Source organism: Coffea arabica, chromosome 1c (assembly GCF_036785885.1).
Source record: "Coffea arabica cultivar ET-39 chromosome 1c, Coffea Arabica ET-39 HiFi, whole genome shotgun sequence".
NCBI classification, from domain to species: Eukaryota; Viridiplantae; Streptophyta; class Magnoliopsida; order Gentianales; family Rubiaceae; genus Coffea; species Coffea arabica.
Window position 1 is genome coordinate 6,469,757 of NC_092310.1, and position 23,202 is coordinate 6,492,958.

At 34.5% G+C, this 23,202-nt stretch overlaps 1 pseudogene; it reads left to right on the top strand.

Annotated features, from left to right (window-relative positions):
- Positions 1-4,837: 4,837 nt before the first annotated feature.
- On the top strand, positions 4,838-5,624 carry LOC113706299 (small ribosomal subunit protein uS15 pseudogene; annotated as a pseudogene).
- The last annotated feature ends 17,578 nt before the right edge of the window (positions 5,625-23,202 follow it).

The following is a 23,202-nucleotide window of genomic DNA, read 5'->3' on the forward strand; positions in this document are numbered from 1 at the left end:
TTTGCACCAATTAAACTTTGTAGAGATATTTCGACTCCCCGATATCCTCCTAAGTTTTGGTTTTGTATTCATATAGTGACCAAATGTGATTAATTCTTAGGTTAAAATAAGCAAATTTTTACTAAATCACGCAACTAGCCTTGGTTAGGCTGAAAGAGTGCATTGGATCTTATCTTTGCCTTCCCTTTCTTCAAATGTGACTCCCGACCCCTTTTCTCTTGATTTTCGCAAATTTGGAATCGTTTAAAAAGGGTTTTCTCTACTTTTTCTTTAAAAATTCATTTTAGGTAACTTGGCACGCCTTAACTCAATACCAAGTGGCGACTCATATTTTTCATTAAAAACGCTTTTTAAACTATTATTTTGGGTCAAACCATCGCACTTTTAAAGTCCCATTTGTACCCATTTTCTTTATTTATTTCCTAAAATCAAAAAGTCATTTTTTCAGTCAAAATTAATCAACAATCATTTCTTTATTTATTTTCTAATTAAAAATTCATTTTTTCACTCAAAAATAAATCCAAAAAATCATTTTTATAAACACCTTATTTTTCGTTTAAAAATGGGGCGCGACAATTTGTACTTGTATATAAAGTAAAAATTTGATGAAAAATGATCTTTGTAATGTCATTAATTGAAATGCTAGAATTATTCTTGTTTAAGTACAAAATAGACCTAGCGTGAAACCATGTTGGATACAACTATAAACTATAAAGTGATTATGTGGATATGTTGGGTCAATCTTTGCAATAGGAGGTGCTTTCCATCCATTATTTATTATGTGGATATTTTGAAACGTTGGATGTTCACGTCACAATTTGTTAAACCACAGAGTGGTTATTTGTAATTTACTCTATTTTCAACTTATCTATACAATTAATAAATAATCAAATAGAGATATTCAATTTGGCTGGAAGATGAAGAGACAAAAGTTAACCGGAATGTTTGGCTCACTTGAATCAACATCAATGGACTATCCAAGATCTCTGTAGAGCCAAAAGAATCCACTAAGAACTCCTTTGAGAAAGGACATGGTGGCCGTAGGGCTGTCAACGGGCCGGGTCCGGGCCGGAATTCATTATTCCGGACCCGGACCCGAATTACTATGCCGGACCCGGACCCGACCCGTTTACCCGACGGGTCTTTTATTCTATGTTCCGGATCCGGGTCCGGCGGGTCCCGGATCCGGATCCGGGTCTACCCGAACAAATTTAGCAAAATTTATAATTTCTAATAAAAATGAAAAAAAATATATTTGTAAACTAATTTTTAACTAATGCAAAGAAAAAATCAAATAAGAAAAGAAATCAAATTAACTTTATTAAAATACATCACTCTAATCAAATTATATTGATAAATATATATATTTAAAATTATTAATTCATTTATATCCGGATCCGGGTCTAATATGGGCCGGAATACTATATTCCGTATCCGACCCGTTTTTTTGTTTGACAAAACGGATCCGGATCCGGATCCGGAAAACGGAATTAAATCCCTACCCATACCCGCAATAATTTCACGGATCCGGTCCGGATCCGGGTCTAGACCCGACCCGTTGACAGGCCTAGGTGGCCGGATGAAGTCACGAAGTTGCTCGAGCATAACCTCCGCAATGGCTTCTCTAAACACCGCCCCTTCAGCTGTGCAGTTGACAAAAATCTTACCTGCACCTGTAGGCCCTTCAATGAGCCTGCCGGCATAGGGATAGTAATAAACAAGTGCTTTAGCTACTGCATCCCTAATCACCCCAACAGGGTTCTTTTCGTCCATGCACTGATTATAGCTATAAAACATAATCATGGGTAAATGAAATCTGTGGCCCTTTTGATCGTCTATATCAGAAAGTGGTCTTATTTCTTGGGGGGTAGTTTTTGCAGGAACAATCAACTCTGCTTCCTTGTGTCTCACTCGAAATTGCATTGCCATTTTTCTTTTCCTTTTGTGAGGTGGCTTGGAAAGGGTGTAGGAGGGCGTTACTGCCAAAAAAAATAAAAAAAGGGTTTGAAACTTTTGAAGGTTTGGTACCTGCCAAGACTTGTTACGCATTCTCATATTTATTCTATTCCTGAGTGAGAGAAGGAGAATTTGCACCAAATTCTCTCTCCTATTTCTGGTTCGAATCTCTATTTCACTCTTTATTTTGTTACCTGTGTGAGTATGTTACGTGGTATATCCAATATACCAAATTAGTGTTGCAAGAAATAGATAAACGTGATGGAAAACAAAGTAAAAATATGACAAGGGTTGAAGCAAAAAATCGAACAACAAAAAAAGCCACGGAATTGGAACATGCATAGTTGAACACGGAATTAGCTTCACAAGTACACCAGGCTAGAATAATGGTGGTTGTCAAACTACCAAAAATAAAATTTATATCAATACCTACTCTCAAAACTAAATGAGTATAGTGGTGAGTAGGGTCGTCTCCTCAGGGAACAGGCAGATTTATTACACAGATAATTTGGGGGGTTTTAGGAAGGGAGATATAAAGAATAAATTAAAGATGTAAGGGTACTGAATTTCCAATTTGCAAAAAGTGCAGTAGCTAAAGAATATAATAAACAATTAATTCACATAGTTTAGTCAAGCAAATAATTTGGGCACTGGCTCACGCAATTGATCATAGATACCTGGAATAATTCACACGTTCGTAAGTAAATTAGTTCTAATAATTTGACAACCGCCAAACTACCAATCTCTCCTTAATTATAAGGTAATCCAGAGACGCTCTTAAACTACTCCCTTGCAAAATAGACAACCTCAGAGACGCTCGTAGGATTTAATGTATTCATAGTTTTAGGAATTAGAGAGATCCAATTCTAGTTAACAAAAACACATGTGGGTTCATTTAAACTAGCTTAACTATTCCTACAACACAGATTAAACCACTTGCGAGGCGATGAAATTGTGCAGTTTGCTACTAATTTAAGACAATTAAGTGATACGCACCCTCGTCCTAACTGGCAGTATACTATTCAGACAATTGAACAACGGGCCACATTGATCCAATAAATCCAAACAATAATATTCTATTAAAACAAAGAATAATTAAATACCCACGAACGCAGAATTTAGAATAGTGCAGAACAATTAAAAAGATCTCACAATTGTCCGTGCACCAGGCCTTGATTATTCCTCAATTAGATAAAGGAATTTAGCTTGACTTCATGCTGTTGACGCAATCCGACGTTTTAATGGAATTTCGTTGATGAAAAGAAAGTAGAATGACTAATGTCTGACTCACGTTAGGAAGAAAAAGGGAAAAAGATGCGATTATTAGTCTGTTGCTACCCTATTTAAAGTGTTTCCGCCGCCGTCTCTTTAGCTAACAAAGAGTTTGTTCCTATAAAGGATAGCTTCTCTTATTTTCCTCCTTGAGTTGTTGCCAAAGGTATTCTCTGAAGATGTTTCCTAATCCCACGCAGCTTCAAAACACGTCTCCCAAGAATGGCGACAGCTTCTAGGGATAAGTCCCGCGGTCCGTCTTTTGGACGTCACTCTACGATCTCTGGCGTGAGCACGCTTTGAAATGAATAGTCTTCTGAAAATTGGCTTCTTTTCATCACTTTTGACACCAATTGCTTGCAACTGACATAAATACCAATTATGGGCAGAAGACTGTTACTTTGCATAATAAGTGGCCAAAATTGAGACCAAATACCATCAAATAAAATGTACAATTGTCTCACTATCAAATAACAACTTTCGGCGTTTTGAGTGTGGAAAGTTAACTTCACAAGTACGCCTGGCTAGTATAAATCAAAGTGGGCTCAGCCTATAGCACAGGATAAGGGAAGGGAACCTAACAGCTATATTGTTTTTTGAAAAGTATAGGAAAGGATGAGTATTGAAGCAAAGTCCAAAAATATCAAAATAAGTTCTTGATGCTTTGAACCATAATGGAAAAGCTTGCCAAATCTTTGAAAACATTTATGTCAGGGACAAATAGCAATATTAATGATGCCTCTAAAGGTAGCTAAATGATCAATCGTGTCATCCTAGATGTGCCAAATGCATGCATTTTTCATGTCATTAGTAATATTATATTTTTTCTTGTTTTTATTGTTTCGAAATAAGAGTCATTTCTCCAAAGTCAGCAAATGATTTAAGTTAATTCCTAAATTTTTCCTTCTAAAATATAACTTTTTGGCATCTCCATGTACTCTTAATGAGTGAATTATTTTGAATTAATTGGTGATATTTGTTAATTTATGCCAAGCCAGCTAATATAAATAATATGATTACATGTCTCCTTAGAAAGTTAGATTCCACTAAATCACAATTACTTCTGGAAGGAAGAAGTACAAGACAAATGTCCAATGTACAATTGCAGCACCAATTGGCCAATTTGGAAGTATATGTTACAAGGGATAATTATCACTTTAATTACCTAAAACAATTATCACTTTCTCTTACCGATAAATTATAGACCCATACTGTTCATTGTCACAAAAAACCTATTTATTAACTAATTTTTACCACTATGAGAGCAATTTGTGCAAAAACCTAGTGGGAAAACATTTTAACCGTCAATTTTAATATAAAAAATAATGAGTGTGCCTCACATAATCGAAACATTCTAGTTTCATCCTAAAACTCATTTTCAACAATAGTTTCATGAGAAATAATTAAAATAAATATTATTGTTAACATTTGAAGTTTTAATATTATTAACATTTGAAAGCAAGAGCTATCTTAGTTTTAGTGCTACTGACTTAGATTAAAAAAATTTAAAATATGGGTCATGTTCGTATCGTAACCTATTTATAAACATGGTGTCGTTGTGTTATAACTTGTTTGACACATTTAATCTTTTAGATGAAAGTAACTAATAAAACACCGAGTTTAGACTTTAGAGGAGTGCTAGGGTTTGTGGCCATTCGAAGGTAAAAGTCGGTCGTTGAGCACATCGCGCCTCCGCTACCAGCGCCACACTCCGTCACAATGGGTCGTATGCATAGTCGCGGTAAGGGTATTTCTGCATCGGCTCTCCCTTACAAGAGAACTCCCCCAAGCTGGCTGAAGATCTCCTCCCAGGATGTTGACGATAACATCTGCAAGTTTGCAAAGAGGGGAATGACACCGTCTCAGATCGGTGTGATTCTTCGTGACTCTCATGGTATAGCGCAGGTTAAGAGTGTCACTGGCAGCAAGATCTTGCGTATCCTCAAGGCTCACGGGCTTGCACCTGAGATTCCGGAGGATCTGTACCATCTGATCAAGAAGGCCGTCGCAATCAGGAAGCATTTGGAGAGGAACAGGAAGGACAAGGATTCCAAGTTCAGATTGATTCTGGTGGAGAGCAGGATTCACCGTCTCGCTCGCTACTACAAGAAGACCAAGAAGCTCCCTCCCAACTGGAAATATGAATCTACTACTGCCAGCACCCTTGTGGCCTAGGCTCAAGGAGATGACTTGGATCTTTTTGGGTAGCAGATATTCATAAGCTGTCTAAGGAGTGCCGTGTTATCTTCCATTAGCTTGGAAAAACTTCTTTGTTAAGCCAAATTTTGTGATATGATTGACAGTGGATTACAGTTCAGGATGATGCTTTTGATGTTCTTCTAGATAGATTTAACTAAATACCTGCAGCCGGGAACTTTATTTCCTGTTCATTTTCATTCATGATTTACTTTTGCTTGTGATGTTTAATGCAAACAAGTCTTCTTTCAAAAAAAAAAAAAAAAAAAAAAACTAATAAAACACCACAAAATATAAAAAAATTACTAATGAAATATTAGGCAACGCACTTCATGTTCCGAGCAATTGCTAGGAGGGAATTGAAACTATTATTGTTTGAAATTTTGTGTGATTTCTTAAAGAGTTTCAATGCTCCATAAGGGTTCATAAAAAGATCTAATTCCAATACTCTACTTTGGAAAGAACAAATAGTTTAGACTTTTATCAAGATAAATATAGGAGGGAATAAAAATTACTATAAATCAACATACAATGGACTCCAATTATTGCATTTTTTTGTTAAATTTTTTTTGCTTAAAATATTCATTGTGAATTCTTAAAAGCCTTACCTTTAACCTTTGGCTCTAACAACATATTTAGATAAAAAATCCATACCAAACTATTTGAACTATAGATCTAAAAGAGAATAGAAAGAATTTTGGTACAAATATCAAAGAAAATCAAAAAAAATTTTCTTGTAAATTAATTGTTTTTATTTGAAAAGTTTTGTGTAAATTTTGGTGGGAACACAAACTCATAAAGAAATAGAGAAATAAGAACTCCCTGATATGGCTGATCATTAAAGTCATAAGTGCATTGTGTTACGTGCCTGGGTTATAATTGAGCCGTCTAATTATAACACAAATATTTTCATATCGTGTTCTTGTTAGTGTCACTGTGCCATACCTGAAATTGCCATTCCTATGTGTAAGGAAGGAACCAAATTACTTAACTCTAGAACAGAGGAAGTAAAAAAGTGCACATCTCAAATGTGCTGGCCTATTTTTGTGATTTTTCTGAACTCTAATTCAATTTGCAATTTTCACCTATTGAGTTGAGAATGCCTGCGTACTAAGTGCATCATGATCAATACAATGTTCTAATAAAAACATCTCCAATCCCACCCAGGATTCCCTCAAAGTTAAATGGGATAATTTCACAAACCTCTTTTGGGGTTTGTGATGATTGCATGAAGTGACTTCTAGATTTAAAAAATTACAGAAACCTTCTTTAAAAAATAGTTTGGGGCTCACTTTACTGATCAAAACAAACTATACCAGTTGGTAGTTTTATATGGCCCTTTAGGTGATTTTTCTCCATAGAAAAAAAGTTCCTTCGTAATTTTAAACTCAATATATATTGTCACGTGCTTTAAGAAAACTATCTATCATATTCGTTTCTCTTCCATCAGATAAAAAAAGATTCGCATGGACAAACCAAAAAAAAAAAAATTCTTGGATACCAGTGGAGTTAGCAACCTATTTTTGTAGGAATCTAGAATTTTTTTCAAATTACTATTGGCGGGTATTTTACATACGTGCAAGTTAAAAAATACCGAATTACACCCGTTCACTGCAAGTATACAGATCAACTAGTAGTTTAGGGTATATATCGGGTCGATCCCACAGGGAAGACTGAACAATTACCGGTATTACTAAAGCTTCTCTATTATTTAGACTATCAATGAATTATAACAAATTTAACCTACTGAAATTATACAAAATAACAAATAAAAGCTCCTTAGGTTGTGGTATCCCTAACTACTTATGCAAATGCTATATTTGGATCATTTAGTACTACATCTAGGCTAGTTATAGTGTAATTTCCTTAAACATGTGAAACCTACTTTCGTAGTGAATCAACTATACTCATAACTAATCCATACCTATTTTCATGGTTATGAAATTAGCTACAAGTTCATTTCTTCAATGAAATTACATGAAATGAATCACTAAAAACCACATAAGTGCACCTCTACTTTCATGAGTGTACTCCCTATGTTTAGCACTTCTTGAACTAGTGTTAAATCTCAATTTTCATTGCAGAAACAACACCTTAGATAATCACAATCAATGGTACCAGATTAATCATGATTTAAGAAGCCAAAGTGCTAAATAACTTGCTCAAATCATAGCAGTCAAATAACCAAATAATAAACACTAACAATTATAGAAAGTTCAACCAAACCCAAGGCTTAAACTTTAGATACACATATTACACACAAAATCCAGAACTTGTATATTAACTAAACTTGGAATCAAATACAAAAGATAAAGAGTTTGGAAGGAATACAACCCTTGTCACATGAGCTTTCTTCCTTGCCTTCTTCATCCTCCATCTTCATCCTAATCTAGATAATAAACAAGAATGGATGAACTATACTACTCTATACTAAGCTAAACTAATACTAAGAGAATGGAAAAACTACATTTCTGCTCTTCCAAGCTTCTCCCGTATGTCTCTCTCTCTTGCTCTATCTCTGCTATGGACTCCCTTCTCTTCCTCTTGCAATGAATTTGGCTATTTAATGATGAAAGGTGGTCAAGGAATGAAGCTTTACACTTTCTCCTTACAGCTGGTAATGTTTCTCACATGTCTAGCAACGCATGTGAGTTGGTGGAGGTGAAATTGAGTTTTCCGCGTAAAAAGCAGACTTCTCTGACCACAATCCGGCCAGAAATCCGGCCACAAATCCGGCCAAATTCAGGCCGGATTGCTACAGTAAATCTGGGCTGCTACAGTGATCCGAGCTGCTACAGTACCTCGGATCCGTATGGATCCGAGCTCGGTTCCACTATCCCAGAAACAGCCGAGGGTTCGGATGAATAGTGGATTCGAGTGTGGATCACTTGCTCTATTTTTGTCCCAACTTCAACCGATCTTTTCTTGATGTTAGAGGCTGAACCAGCTCATGTCTAAAACATGAAAGTTGTAGCTTTTTGAGTTATCTTTCCAATGCATCAAGAATCACCTCATTTGGATCTGTGTAGGCTGAGATATGACTGGAATACCCTTGCCTGCTCCATGCCTTGTTCCAGTTTCGACCAATAGCAATTAACTCTGTACTTCGGCTTTTTGACCTGGAAAACCTTCAAACTGGATTCAGATGTCTTCACCAAAGTTGTAGATCTATCGCTTATCTTCAAATGGGTTCAAGAATCATCCCAATCCGATCATTGTAGCTCAAGTTATAGCCGAAATACGAAAATGTGTCAAAACTGTCAAAATACACAAAATCCCACTAAAAAGTGATAAAAACCTCATTTAATCACTTAAAAGCATTTTTCACCAATTATAACCAAAATGATTCATTTCTTCCAATAATATAACTAAATTGACTAAAAATAATATAAAATATCATACACTTATTACGTAAATTAGTCACTTATCAAACTCCCCCACACTTAAATCATTGCTTGTCCTCAAGCAATTCACACATACTCAAATGCAATGATTCAAGAGGTGAAACAATATATGCACTTTGTCCAATTTAATTCCTCAAGACTTGGAAAATAATCATTATACAATTATTCAATTTACACTAAATACTCATAATATCAAGTAAAGGAAAGATAATTATACCCTAAATTCAACAAGTTAAACTTAATCTCTTACCCTAACTTAATTTTACAAATAAGCAAATCACATAGTCAATTTATAGCTTTCCTCCTCCTATAATCATCTTTTTCTCAAAATTCTATAACTAAGAGGGATTTATTCATACTAATTTTACTTAAATAGTGAAAATACCTTTTGACGCGAAAATCGACACTTTTAGGTGAAGATCTCCGGTTACTCAACATTTCACTTATTCAAGTTGCTATGCATACTCTTAATTCAAATACCTTTTTACGCGAATGCCGACATTTGTAGATGCCAACCCCCGGTTACTCGATACGAGAATCATTGGAGTAGAACTCTTTTTATTTACTTTCTTTTCTTTTCTTTTTTTTTTCATTTGTTTATTTTTTTTCTTTTCTTTTTTTTTCTCATAGAAAATATATAGAAATAATCAAAAGAGGAGTATAACCTTTATCGACTATATCAATCACTTACTTACAAAATTAAGTAAAGAGAAGAAATCTCATTAAACCTGTAAAATTATAGGCATAATTTTCCTCACTTTACCGAATATATTTTCTAAAATGTAAAAATCCTAAGTGCATAATAACCATTTCCAAGTTAAATGAGGACTAAACCTTCCAAAATACATATACATTTCAACAATTGGAAGAATTAAACACTTAAGGTTGGAACAAATTGGCCCTTTTTGAATGAAAATGCAAGAATTTGAAGAACTTTTGGGCCATAGTGAAATATTGGAAAAGTTTTAGAAAAATTTTTACAGAGTTCCTCCTTATAAATGGAAGAAAACTCCCTGCCAACAAACCTATTTCAATAAAATTATCCACATGGCAAATAATTCAAACATAATTCCAACATTTCTAAGCATTTAAATCCACAAAATATCATCACCTAGCAAGTAAATGCAAGTTCAATACTTTCCTCCCCCACACTTAAACTTCACATTGTCCTCAATGTGAGAAAAGGAAAATAAATAAAGAGTAAAAGAAAATACTGCTCAATTGAACTTGCGTAATCAGAATCCATGTCCAAGTGATGAATTTCCAACCGTATTTGAGAAAGAATGGAGAGTTCACTTATTGCACCCTGAAAAAGACAAAATCAAAACAAATAAATTTCTTAAAAATAAAAGGTTGCAATCAACAAAATCATGCAATTCAAGGAAAAAGGAAAAATGATCAAGCATGTGGAACCATACAATGTTCAAAAAACATGAAATGAGCTAATCTTTGCTAATCAAATATATGCATTAGTATCCAAAGCAAAGGGAAGCTAATTTCACACAAAAAATCCACAATTATGAACAAAATAAGTTCCAATTATACATTTTGTCATCAATGATCAAATCCCCTCAAGTACAAAAGTAATCTCAAAATGGAGGCAAACACACCAAGTCAAAATATAAATGACCTTCTTGAGAATTCATGAAATACTAAAAACCATTGAACCACAAGGATTATAAGTGCATTTATGAATTTCATCAATTAAGGTCATCTTCAATTCACCCCTTCTTTTAGAATTACCTAAGAATTCACGAAATCATTCAATCAAGCACCTTTTCATTCCTTAGATAATCTAAATTACTCACATAAATATAAAAAAAAAACTCCCACTAAGCTAATTAAAATGCTACATTTGGCTACTTAATATGCAACTTCGTCATCAAGCCAAATTAAGCATAAAACTAGCAAGAATTCACCAAATAAGTACCATAAATGCAAATCACAAAATATAGTCATCACTAACAATCACCAATAGCATCAATAAGCTCAAAGAAATGACCTAACTTCACATATTAAAAATTGCCTAAAAATAGAAAATATTCAATCATGACAAAATTCAAATAACAAAGTTAGGTGAAGAATTGTTACCTCAAGGTGGTTTGGTGATGTTTAGAGATGAATATGATGTGAAAACCCCCAAAAAATTTACTCCAATTTGACCTCAATTGAGTGATTTCAAGAAGGTAAAACCCTAACTAATGGTAAGCTTGAAATCACTTTAGAGTTGTTTTTGAAAAAATATGAACTATGAAATTCACTCTAGAGGATGGGAGAAAGTGATTTGGTGAAGGTTATTTGAAGATTAAATGGTGAAAAGTGGTGTTTTAGTGAGTGGTGTGTGTTTGAGGTGTTAGTGTGTGAGTTTGGTTGAAAAAGAAAGGAGAAAAATTGTGAGGAATCCGTGAAACGAATTCATCTTACGCTGGTTACTATTCACAATCCGGCCAAAAATTGGAGGGATTCGTGGAGGGATTGCTGGAGGGATTCTGGGCAAAATTTTTTTTTTTTTTTTTTTTTACAATCCGGCCAGTTTTTGGCCGGATTTCAGGCCGGATTCTGTCCAGAATGCTCGAAAAAAGTTTCTTTTCTCCCCTGACTATCCGGCCTTCAATCCGGCCAACATTTGGCCGGATTTATGGCCGGATTTGCTGCAGAAAAAGCTATTTTCTGCAGTTTTTCCTCCAAATTTGCTTGGCCAACCTTCCACATTCAACCTACTTCATGTTCTTTGAATAAAATTCAAATTTAACATGATCATGCATGAATATAACTTAAACATGAAACACCTTAAATGCATGAAATGCAGCAATTGAACATGAAAACTCCCTTTTTGCCTTAATATAAACACCTTTGCAATTGAGATCATTTGCATGAACTCTTGTCATTGCCACCTACAAAACACACAAAAACATTAATCGAACAACTAAAACTTACTAAAAACAAGCCGACATGAAGAAAAGTGGAGTTGAAAAGTGATCCAAGCCTTCGTTTTTAAAAGGATCCGAGGTCGGATCATGATGATTGAGCTCGGATCAAGAAGCTCAAAGTTTTTCTCTGATTGCAGAAGTGGATCCGAGGCCTTGGATCCATATGGATCCGAGCTCGGATCCATTGAATCTGCACTTATTGCAGAATTTTTGCAATTTTCAGTTTGACCTCAATTCTTCAAAATACACCCTAGATCATTTCTATGTCAAAATAAACCATTCACGCACATGTAAAATGATCTAAACATGCATTCTAAACCTCTTTAATGCATCAAAAACCATAATTACTGAATTTGAGGTATTGAGATCTTTGATCAAACTTCGCCCTTTTCACCTCATTTGGTCACTTTTTCAAAACCTACAAATGAAAAACAACAAAATTAATCAACTTATACTTTAAACATAAAATCACTCCAAAGTAACACCAACTTAAACAAATATTGGGTTGCCTCCCAATAAGCGCTTCTTTAAAGTCAATAGCTTGACTATTTAACCTCATTTTTCAAGGAGGTTTAGTTAACGAATAATCCACCATTTTAGGCCTTGGTGGATCATTGTAGGGTGACTTAATAGAAAAAGCCACATGATCTAATGATCTGAGAGATGGAAGTGACTTACATATTCCAAGTGTTTCATAGATATTACCTTGAATATGCACCACTTGAGAATTTACCAAAGGAAATGTCATGAGACTATCTTGGGCAACAATACCCTTAGAACCTATACTTTCAATGCACTCCTCAAGAGGGGTGAAAAATGAGTCATTAAAACTCACCTCTTGAGGCTCAAAGTTAGTTCCAAAGATATTATCATGTGAAATGGATATTTGCTCATTAAAACACAATTGAAATTCATCATTTTCATCAAAATGCAACCCATTTTCACATACAACATTCCCACCATTCATGCTAGGATCATTTTGTACATTATTAGAGGAAATAACTTCACACAATGCACTCAATTGCTCATGTATTCGACCAAAGTGAGAAGCTAATTCATCTATTCTATCCTCAATCCTATCAAAACGGTCGAAAGTCATATTAGCTAATTTTTCTATAGCTAACTCCCAAGATGGCTTAGAATCTGATAAGTGACTAATTTACGTAATAATTGTATGATATTTTATATTATTTTTAGTCACTTTGGTTATATTATTGGAAGAATATGAATCATTTTGGCTATAATTGGTGAAAAATGCTTTTAAGTGATTAAATGAGGTTTTTATCACTTTTTACTTGGATTTTGTGTATTTTGACAGTTTTGACACATTTTCGTATTTCGGCTATAACTTGAGCTACAGTGATCGGATTAAGATGATTCTTGAACCAATTTGAAGATAAGAGATAGATCTACAACTTTGGTGAAGACATCTAAATCCAGTTTGAAGGTTTTCCGGATCAAAATGCCGAATTACAATAGCAAATTTCTACTGGTCGAAACTGGAACAGGGCATTGAGCAGGTAAGGGTATTTCGGTCATTTCTCAACCTACACACATCCAAATGAGGTGATTATTGATGCATTGGAAAGCTAACTCAAAGGGCTACAAGATTTATGTTTTGGTCAAGAGCTAAATCAGCTTTTATCATCAAGAAAAGTTCAGTTGAAGTTGAGTCAAAATCGGAGCAGAGCTGGAAATTGAACCAGAAGTGACCAAATGGTCACTGTAGCAATCCGGCCGGAATTTGGCCGGATTTGTGGCCGGATTTCTGGCCGGATTGTGGTCAGAGAGGTCTGATTTTTACGCGGAAAACTCAATTTCACCTCCACCAACTCACATGGGATGCTAGACATGTGAGAAACATCTCCAGCTGTAAAAGGAAGGTGGAGGCCTCATTTCTTGACCATATTTCATCATAAAATAGCCAAGATTGCAAGATTGAAGGGGATCCAAGAAGAGATAGGAGAGATTGGAGTTCATAGCAGAAAAATAGAGAGTGAGCTACAGGAGAAAGCTTGAAGCTGCAGAAATGTAGCTCTTTCATCTTCCTAGTGTTAGTTTAGCTTAGTATAGAGTAGTGTAGCTTTTCCATTCTTGTTTATTATCTAGATTAGGATGAAGATGGAGGATGAAGAAGGCAAGGAAGAAAGCTCATGTGACAAGGGTTGTATTCCTTCCAAACTCTTTATCTTTTGTACTTGATTCCAAGTTTAGCTAATATACAAGTTCTGGATTTTGTGTTTAATATGTGTCTTTAAAGTTTATACCTTGGGTTTGGTTGAACTTTCTATGATTGTGAGTGTTTATTCTTTGGTTATTTGACTGCTATGATTTAAGCAAGTTATTTAGCACTTTGGCTCTTTAAATCATGATTAATCTGGTACCATTGATTGTGATTATCTAAGGTGTTGTTTCTGCAATGAAAATTGAGATTTAACACTAGTTCAAGAGGTGCTAAACATAGGGAGTACACTCACGAAAGTAGAGGTGCACTTATGTGGTTTTTAGTGATTCATTTCATGTAATTTCATTGAAGAAATGAACTTGTAGCTAATTTCATAACCATGAAAATAGGTATGGATTAGTTATGAGTATAGTTGATTCACTACGAAAGTAGGTTTCACATGTTTAAGGAAATTACACCATAACTAGCCTAAATGTAGTATTCAATGATCCAAATGTAGCACTTGCATGAGTAGTTAGGGATACCACAACCTAAGGAGCTTTTATTTGTTATTTTCTTGCATAAGTTCAGTAGATTTTACTTGTTATAATTTATTGATAGTCTAAATAATAGAGAAGCTTTAGTAATACCGGTAATTGTTCACTCTTCCTTGTGGGATCGACCCGATATATACCCTAAACTACTAGTTGATCTGTATACTTGCAGTGAACGGGTGTAATTCGGTATTTTTTAGCTTGCACGTATGTAAAATACCCGTCAAGTTTTTGGCGCCGCTGCCGGGGAAGATTTGGCAATATCGGTGTGAAGAGCAACTTTATTAGTTTAGACATTTCATTAGTTATAGTGTGAATGTTATTTTCTGTTATTTTTGTGTTTTATGTGTGTATGTGTTTTATCACCTATTCTTCTTACTAATTTTGCTCTTAAGTTGGTTAAAAGCAATTTTAGGTAATGAGAAGGGTAGGTCAATTTGGAGGACAATGCTTGAGAAGTGGAAGATTGGCAACGGATGATTACCAAGTGCAAAGCTCCTTCAACAGAGGTAACCAAGAAATTACTGAAGGTATGTCTTTTGAAAATGGTTTGAAGTGCTTAAAGGCAAAATTTGATGTAATCATGTTACAAGTTCAAATGGACACAATTATGCATGAAATTGAGCAAGGGAGGAATGTTAATACTTTTAATTCTTATCATATGATTTGTGACTTGTGTGGAGGTTATCATGCTACTAATACTTGTATGCAAGCACAAAATGTGGATTATTATGATGAATTAGAGCATTACAATCCTTGTTTTGATCAATATAGTGCTAATTGGAGCAATTCTCCTGCTTATGGTTGGAATAATCAATGTACTTATAGTGATAATTCATATTTTTATGATCACCAACCTGAAAGTGTCCAATATGAATCAAAACCATCTTGGGAGTTGGCAATAGAGAAGTTAGCTAATGCACCTCTGCCTTGGGAGTTAGAAAGTGAACCATTAGCTAATGATTCTAATGCATCTTGGGAGCTAGCTGTAGAAAATTTTTCTAATCAATTTGATTTAGCCATAGAAAAGCTAGCAAATGCAACCTCTGACCGTTTTGATAGGATTGAGGAAAGGTTAGATGAATTAGCTTCTCACTTTGGTGATATACATGAGCAATTGAATGTATTGTGTGAAGTTATTTCTTCTAATAATTTGCAAAATGATCCTAGCATGAATGGTGGAAATGTTGTATGTGAAAATGGGTTGCATTTTGATGAAAATGATGAATCTCAAGAGTGTTTTAATGAGCAAATATCCATTTCACATGATAATATTTTTGGAACTAACTTTGAACCTCAAGAGGTGAGTTTTAATGGCTCAATTTTCACCCCTCTTGAGGAGTGCATAAAAAGTACAGGTTTTAAAGGTACTCCTGCCCAAGATACTCTCATGACATTTCCTTTGGTGAATTCTCAAGTGGTGCATATTCAAGGTAATATCTATGAAACACTTGGAATAGGTAAGTCATTTCTATTTCTCACATCATTAGATCTTGTGGCTTTTGTTATAAAGTCACCTTTTAATGATCCACCACGTCCAAAAATGGTGGATTATTCGTTAACTAAGCCTCCTTGAAAAATGAGGTGAAATAGTCAAGCTATTGACTTTAAAGAAGCGCTTATTGGGAGGCAACCCAACGATTTCTTGTTTTTAGTAAGTTTTAGTTCTTCGATTAATGTTTTTGTGTGTTTTGTAGGTGGCAATGACAAGAGTTCATGCAAATGATCTCAATTGCAAAGGTGTTTATATTAAGGCAAAAAGGGAGTTTTCATGTTCAATTGCTGCATTTCATGCATTTAAGGTGTTTCATGTTTAAGTTATATTCATGCATGATCATGTTAAATTTGAATTTCATTCAAAGAACATGAAGTAGGTTGAATGTGGAAGGTTGGCCAAGCAAATTTGGAGGAAAAACTGCAGAAAACAGCTTTTTCTGCAGTAAATCCGGCCATAAATCCGGCCAAATGTTGGCCGGATTGAAGGCCGGATAGTCAGGGGAAAAAAGAAAAATTTTTCGAGCATTCTGGACAGAATCCGGCCGAATATCCGGCCTGAAATTGGCCGGATTGTAAAAAAAAAAAAAAAAATTAATTAATTAAAAAAAAATCCACTGTAGCAAATCCGGCCAATAATCCGGCCGGAAATCCGGCCAAAAACTGGCCGGATATGCAACAGTAAAAAAAAAAAAAAAAAAAAAACAAAAATTTTTTTTTTTTTTTTGCCCAGAATCCCTCCACGAATCCCTCCAATTTCTGGCCGGATTGTGAACAGTAACCAGCGTAAGATGAATCCATTTCACGGATTCCTCACAATTTTTCTTCCTTCTTCTTCAACCCAACTCACACACTAACACCTCAAACACACACTACTCACTAAACTCACTCTTTTCACCATCCAATCTTCAAACCAACTATACCAAAACACTCCCCTTTTACTTGAGAGATGATTTCATAGCTAAAAATTCTTCAAAAACAAGTCTAAATTCGGATTTTAGCTTAGCAAGAACAAGGGTTTCAAATTTTTGAACTCTTCATTTGAGGCCGAATTGGAGTGAAATTTTTGGGGGTTTCATCACCATTGGCATCCATAATCATCAACCAACAAGTTTGAGGTAACAAATCTTCACCAAATGTTGTTATTTGAATTTTGCCAATTTTTATTTTTTTTCTATTTTTGGGCAATTTCGAATTTTTTTCATTTTGTGAAGTTTGGTGCTTTACATTGTGCTTATTGAGCTTATTGATGATTATTGGTGATGTTTAACTCATGAGTTTGTCATTATTTGGTGAAATTTTGCTAATTTTATGCTTAATTTGGCTTAGTGATCAAGTTGCATATTAAGTGGCCAATGTAGCATTTTAATTAGTTTTGTGGGAGTTTATGATATTCATGTGAGTAATTTAGATTACCTAATGAATGAAAAGGTGCTTGGTTGAATAATTTCGTAAATTCTTAGGTAATTCTAAAAGAAGAGGTGAATTGAAGATGACCTTAATTGATGAAATTCATAAATGCACTTATAATCCTTGTGGTTCAATGGTTTTTAGTATTTCATGAATTCTCAAGAAGGTCATCTATATTTTGGTTTGGTGTGTTTGTCTCCATTTTGAGATTACTTTTGTACTTGCGGGGATTTGATCATTGATGACAAAATGTATATATGGAACTTATTTTGTTCATGATTGTGGATTTTTTGGTGTGAAATTAGCTTCCCTTTGCTTTGGATACTAATGCATATATTTGATTAGCAAAGATTAGCTCATTTCATGTTTTTATCCCTTGAACATTGTATGGTTCCACATGCTTGATCATTTTTCCTTTTTCCTTGAATTGCATGATTTTGTTGATTGCAACCTTTTATTTTTAAGAAATTTATTTGTTTTGATTTTGTCTTTTTCAGGGTGCAATAAGTGAACTCTCCATTCTTTTTCAAATACGGTTGGAAATTCATCACTTGGACATGGATTCGGATTGCGCAAGTTCAATTGAGCAGTATTTTCTTTTACTCTATTTATTTTCTTTTTCTCACATTGAGGACAATGTGAAGTTTAAGTGTGGGGGAGGAAAATATTGAACTTGCATTTACTTGCTAGGTGATGATATTTTGTGGATTTAAATGCTTAGAAATGTTGGAATTGTGTTTGAATTATTTGCCATGTGGATAATTTGATTGAAATTGGGTTTGTTGGCAGGGAGTTTTCTTCCATTTATATGGGGAAACTCCGTCAAAATTTTTCTAACATCATGTCCAATATTTCGCTATGGCCCAAAAGTTCTTCAATTTTTTCATTTTTATTTCAAAAAGGGCCAAAGTATTCCAACCTTAAGTGTTTAATTCTTCCAATTGTTGAAATGTTATATGTATTTTGAAAAGTTTAGTCCTCATTTAACTTGGAAATGGTTATTATGCAATTAGGATTTTTACATTTTAGAAAGTATATTCGGTAAAGTGAGGAAAATTACGCCTATAATTTTACATGTTTAATGAAATTTCTTCTCTTTACTTAATTTTATAAATAAGTGATTGATATAGTTGATAAAAGGTTATACTCCTCCTTTGATTATTTCTATATATATTTTTTTTCTATGAGGGAAAAATAAAGAAAAAAAAAAGAAAAAAAAAGAAAAGAAAAGAAAGTAAATAAAAATTGTTCTACTCCAATGATTCACCTACCGAGTAACCGGGGGTTGGCATCTACAAATGTCGACATTCGCGTAAAAAGGTACTTGAATTAAGAGTATGCATTAGCAACTTGAATAAGTGAAATGTTGAGTAACCGGGGATCTTCACCTAAAAGTGTCGATTTTCGCGTAAAAAGGCATTCTCACTATTTAAGTAAAATTTGTGTGAATAAATCCCTCTTAGTTATAGAATTTTGAGAAAAAGATGATTATAAGGAGGAGGAAGGCTATAAATTGACTATGTGATTTACTTATTTGTAAAATTAAGTTAGGGTAAGAGATTAAGTTTAACTTGTTGAATTTAGGGTATAATTATCTTTCCTTTACTTGATATTATGAGTATTTAGTGTAAATTGAATAATTGTATAATGATTATTTTCCAAGTCTTGAGGAATTAAATTGGACAAAGTGCATATATTGTTTCACCTCTTGAATCATTGCATTTGATTATGTGTGGATTGCTTGAGGACAAGCAATGATTTAAGTGTGGGGGAGTTTGATAAGTGACTAATTTACGTAATAATTGTATGATATTTTATATTATTTTTAGTCACTTTGGTTATATTATTGGAAGAATATGAATCATTTTGGCTATAATTGGTGAAAAATGCTTTTAAGTGATTAAATGAGGTTTTTATCACTTTTTACTTGGATTTTGTGTATTTTGACAGTTTTGACACATTTTCGTATTTCGGCTATAACTTGAGCTACAGTGATCGGATTAAGATGATTCTTGAACCAATTTGAAGATAAGAGATAGATCTACAACTTTGGTGAAGACATCTAAATCCAGTTTGAAGGTTTTCCGGATCAAAATGCCGAATTACAATAGCAAATTTCTACTGGTCGAAACTGGAACAGGGCATTGAGCAGGTAAGGGTATTTCGGTCATTTCTCAACCTACACACATCCAAATGAGGTGATTCTTGATGCATTGGAAAGCTAACTCAAAGGGCTACAAGATTTATGTTTTGGTCAAGAGCTAAATCAGCTTTTATCATCAAGAAAAGTTCAGTTGAAGTTGAGTCAAAATCGGAGCAGAGCTGGAAATTGAACCAGAAGTGACCAAATGGTCACTGTAGCAATCCGGCCGGAATTTGGCCGGATTTGTGGCCGGATTTCTGGCCGGATTGTGGTCAGAGAGGTCTGCTTTTTACGCGGAAAACTCAATTTCACCTCCACCAACTCACATGGGATGCTAGACATGTGAGAAACATCTCCAGCTGTAAAAGGAAGGTGGAGGCCTCATTTCTTGACCATATTTCATCATAAAATAGCCAAGATTGCAAGATTGAAGGGGATCCAAGAAGAGATAGGAGAGATTGGAGTTCATAGCAGAAAAATAGAGAGTGAGCTACGGGAGAAAGCTTGAAGCTGCAGAAATGTAGCTCTTTCATCTTCCTAGTGTTAGTTTAGCTTAGTATAGAGTAGTGTAGCTTTTCCATTCTTGTTTATTATCTAGATTAGGATGAAGATGGAGGATGAAGAAGGCAAGGAAGAAAGCTCATGTGACAAGGGTTGTATTCCTTCCAAACTCTTTATCTTTTGTACTTGATTCCAAGTTTAGCTAATATACAAGTTCTGGATTTTGTGTTTAATATGTGTCTTTAAAGTTTATACCTTGGGTTTGGTTGAACTTTCTATGATTGTGAGTGTTTATTCTTTGGTTATTTGACTGCTATGATTTAAGCAAGTTATTTAGCACTTTGGCTCTTTAAATCATGATTAATCTGGTACCATTGATTGTGATTATCTAAGGTGTTGTTTCTGCAATGAAAATTGAGATTTAACACTAGTTCAAGAGGTGCTAAACATAGGGAGTACACTCACGAAAGTAGAGGTGCACTTATGTGGTTTTTAGTGATTCATTTCATGTAATTTCATTGAAGAAATGAACTTGTAGCTAATTTCATAACCATGAAAATAGGTATGGATTAGTTATGAGTATAGTTGATTCACTACGAAAGTAGGTTTCACATGTTTAAGGAAATTACACCATAACTAGCCTAAATGTAGTATTCAATGATCCAAATGTAGCACTTGCATGAGTAGTTAGGGATACCACAACCTAAGGAGCTTTTATTTGTTATTTTCTTGCATAAGTTCAGTAGATTTTACTTGTTATAATTTATTGATAGTCTAAATAATAGAGAAGCTTTAGTAATACCGGTAATTGTTCACTCTTCCTTGTGGGATCGACCCGATATATACCCTAAACTACTAGTTGATCTGTATACTTGCAGTGAACGGGTGTAATTCGGTATTTTTTAGCTTGCACGTATGTAAAATACCCGTCAAGTTTTTGGCGCCGCTGCCGGGGAAGATTTGGCAATATCGGTGTGAAGAGCAACTTTATTAGTTTAGACATTTCATTAGTTATAGTGTGAATGTTATTTTCTGTTATTTTTGTGTTTTATGTGTGTATGTGTTTTATCACCTATTCTTCTTACTAATTTTGCTCTTAAGTTGGTTAAAAGCAATTTTAGGTAATGAGAAGGGTAGGTCAATTTGGAGGACAATGCTTGAGAAGTGGAAGATTGGCAACGGATGATTACCAAGTGCAAAGCTCCTTCAACAGAGGTAACCAAGAAATTACTGAAGGTATGTCTTTTGAAAATGGTTTGAAGTGCTTAAAGGCAAAATTTGATGTAATCATGTTACAAGTTCAAATGGACACAATTATGCATGAAATTGAGCAAGGGAGGAATGTTAATACTTTTAATTCTTATCATATGATTTGTGACTTGTGTGGAGGTTATCATGCTACTAATACTTGTATGCAAGCACAAAATGTGGATTATTATGATGAATTAGAGCATTACAATCCTTGTTTTGATCAATATAGTGCTAATTGGAGCAATTCTCCTGCTTATGGTTGGAATAATCAATGTACTTATAGTGATAATTCATATTTTTATGATCACCAACCTGAAAGTGTCCAATATGAATCAAAACCATCTTGGGAGTTGGCAATAGAGAAGTTAGCTAATGCACCTCTGCCTTGGGAGTTAGAAAGTGAACCATTAGCTAATGATTCTAATGCATCTTGGGAGCTAGCTGTAGAAAATTTTTCTAATCAATTTGATTTAGCCATAGAAAAGCTAGCAAATGCAACCTCTGACCGTTTTGATAGGATTGAGGAAAGGTTAGATGAATTAGCTTCTCACTTTGGTGATATACATGAGCAATTGAATGTATTGTGTGAAGTTATTTCTTCTAATAATTTGCAAAATGATCCTAGCATGAATGGTGGAAATGTTGTATGTGAAAATGGGTTGCATTTTGATGAAAATGATGAATCTCAAGAGTGTTTTAATGAGCAAATATCCATTTCACATGATAATATTTTTGGAACTAACTTTGAACCTCAAGAGGTGAGTTTTAATGGCTCAATTTTCACCCCTCTTGAGGAGTGCATAAAAAGTACAGGTTTTAAAGGTACTCCTGCCCAAGATACTCTCATGACATTTCCTTTGGTGAATTCTCAAGTGGTGCATATTCAAGGTAATATCTATGAAACACTTGGAATAGGTAAGTCATTTCTATTTCTCACATCATTAGATCTTGTGGCTTTTGTTATAAAGTCACCTTTTAATGATCCACCACGTCCAAAAATGGTGGATTATTCGTTAACTAAGCCTCCTTGAAAAATGAGGTGAAATAGTCAAGCTATTGACTTTAAAGAAGCGCTTATTGGGAGGCAACCCAACGATTTCTTGTTTTTAGTAAGTTTTAGTTCTTCGATTAATGTTTTTGTGTGTTTTGTAGGTGGCAATGACAAGAGTTCATGCAAATGATCTCAATTGCAAAGGTGTTTATATTAAGGCAAAAAGGGAGTTTTCATGTTCAATTGCTGCATTTCATGCATTTAAGGTGTTTCATGTTTAAGTTATATTCATGCATGATCATGTTAAATTTGAATTTCATTCAAAGAACATGAAGTAGGTTGAATGTGGAAGGTTGGCCAAGCAAATTTGGAGGAAAAACTGCAGAAAACAGCTTTTTCTGCAGTAAATCCGGCCATAAATCCGGCCAAATGTTGGCCGGATTGAAGGCCGGATAGTCAGGGGAAAAAAGAAAAATTTTTCGAGCATTCTGGACAGAATCCGGCCGAATATCCGGCCTGAAATTGGCCGGATTGTAAAAAAAAAAAAAAAAAATTAATTAATTAAAAAAAAATCCACTGTAGCAAATCCGGCCAATAATCCGGCCGGAAATCCGGCCAAAAACTGGCCGGATATGCAACAGTAAAAAAAAAAAAAAAAAAAAAACAAAAATTTTTTTTTTTTTTTTGCCCAGAATCCCTCCACGAATCCCTCCAATTTCTGGCCGGATTGTGAACAGTAACCAGCGTAAGATGAATCCATTTCACGGATTCCTCACAATTTTTCTTCCTTCTTCTTCAACCCAACTCACACACTAACACCTCAAACACACACTACTCACTAAACTCACTCTTTTCACCATCCAATCTTCAAACCAACTATACCAAAACACTCCCCTTTTACTTGAGAGATGATTTCATAGCTAAAAATTCTTCAAA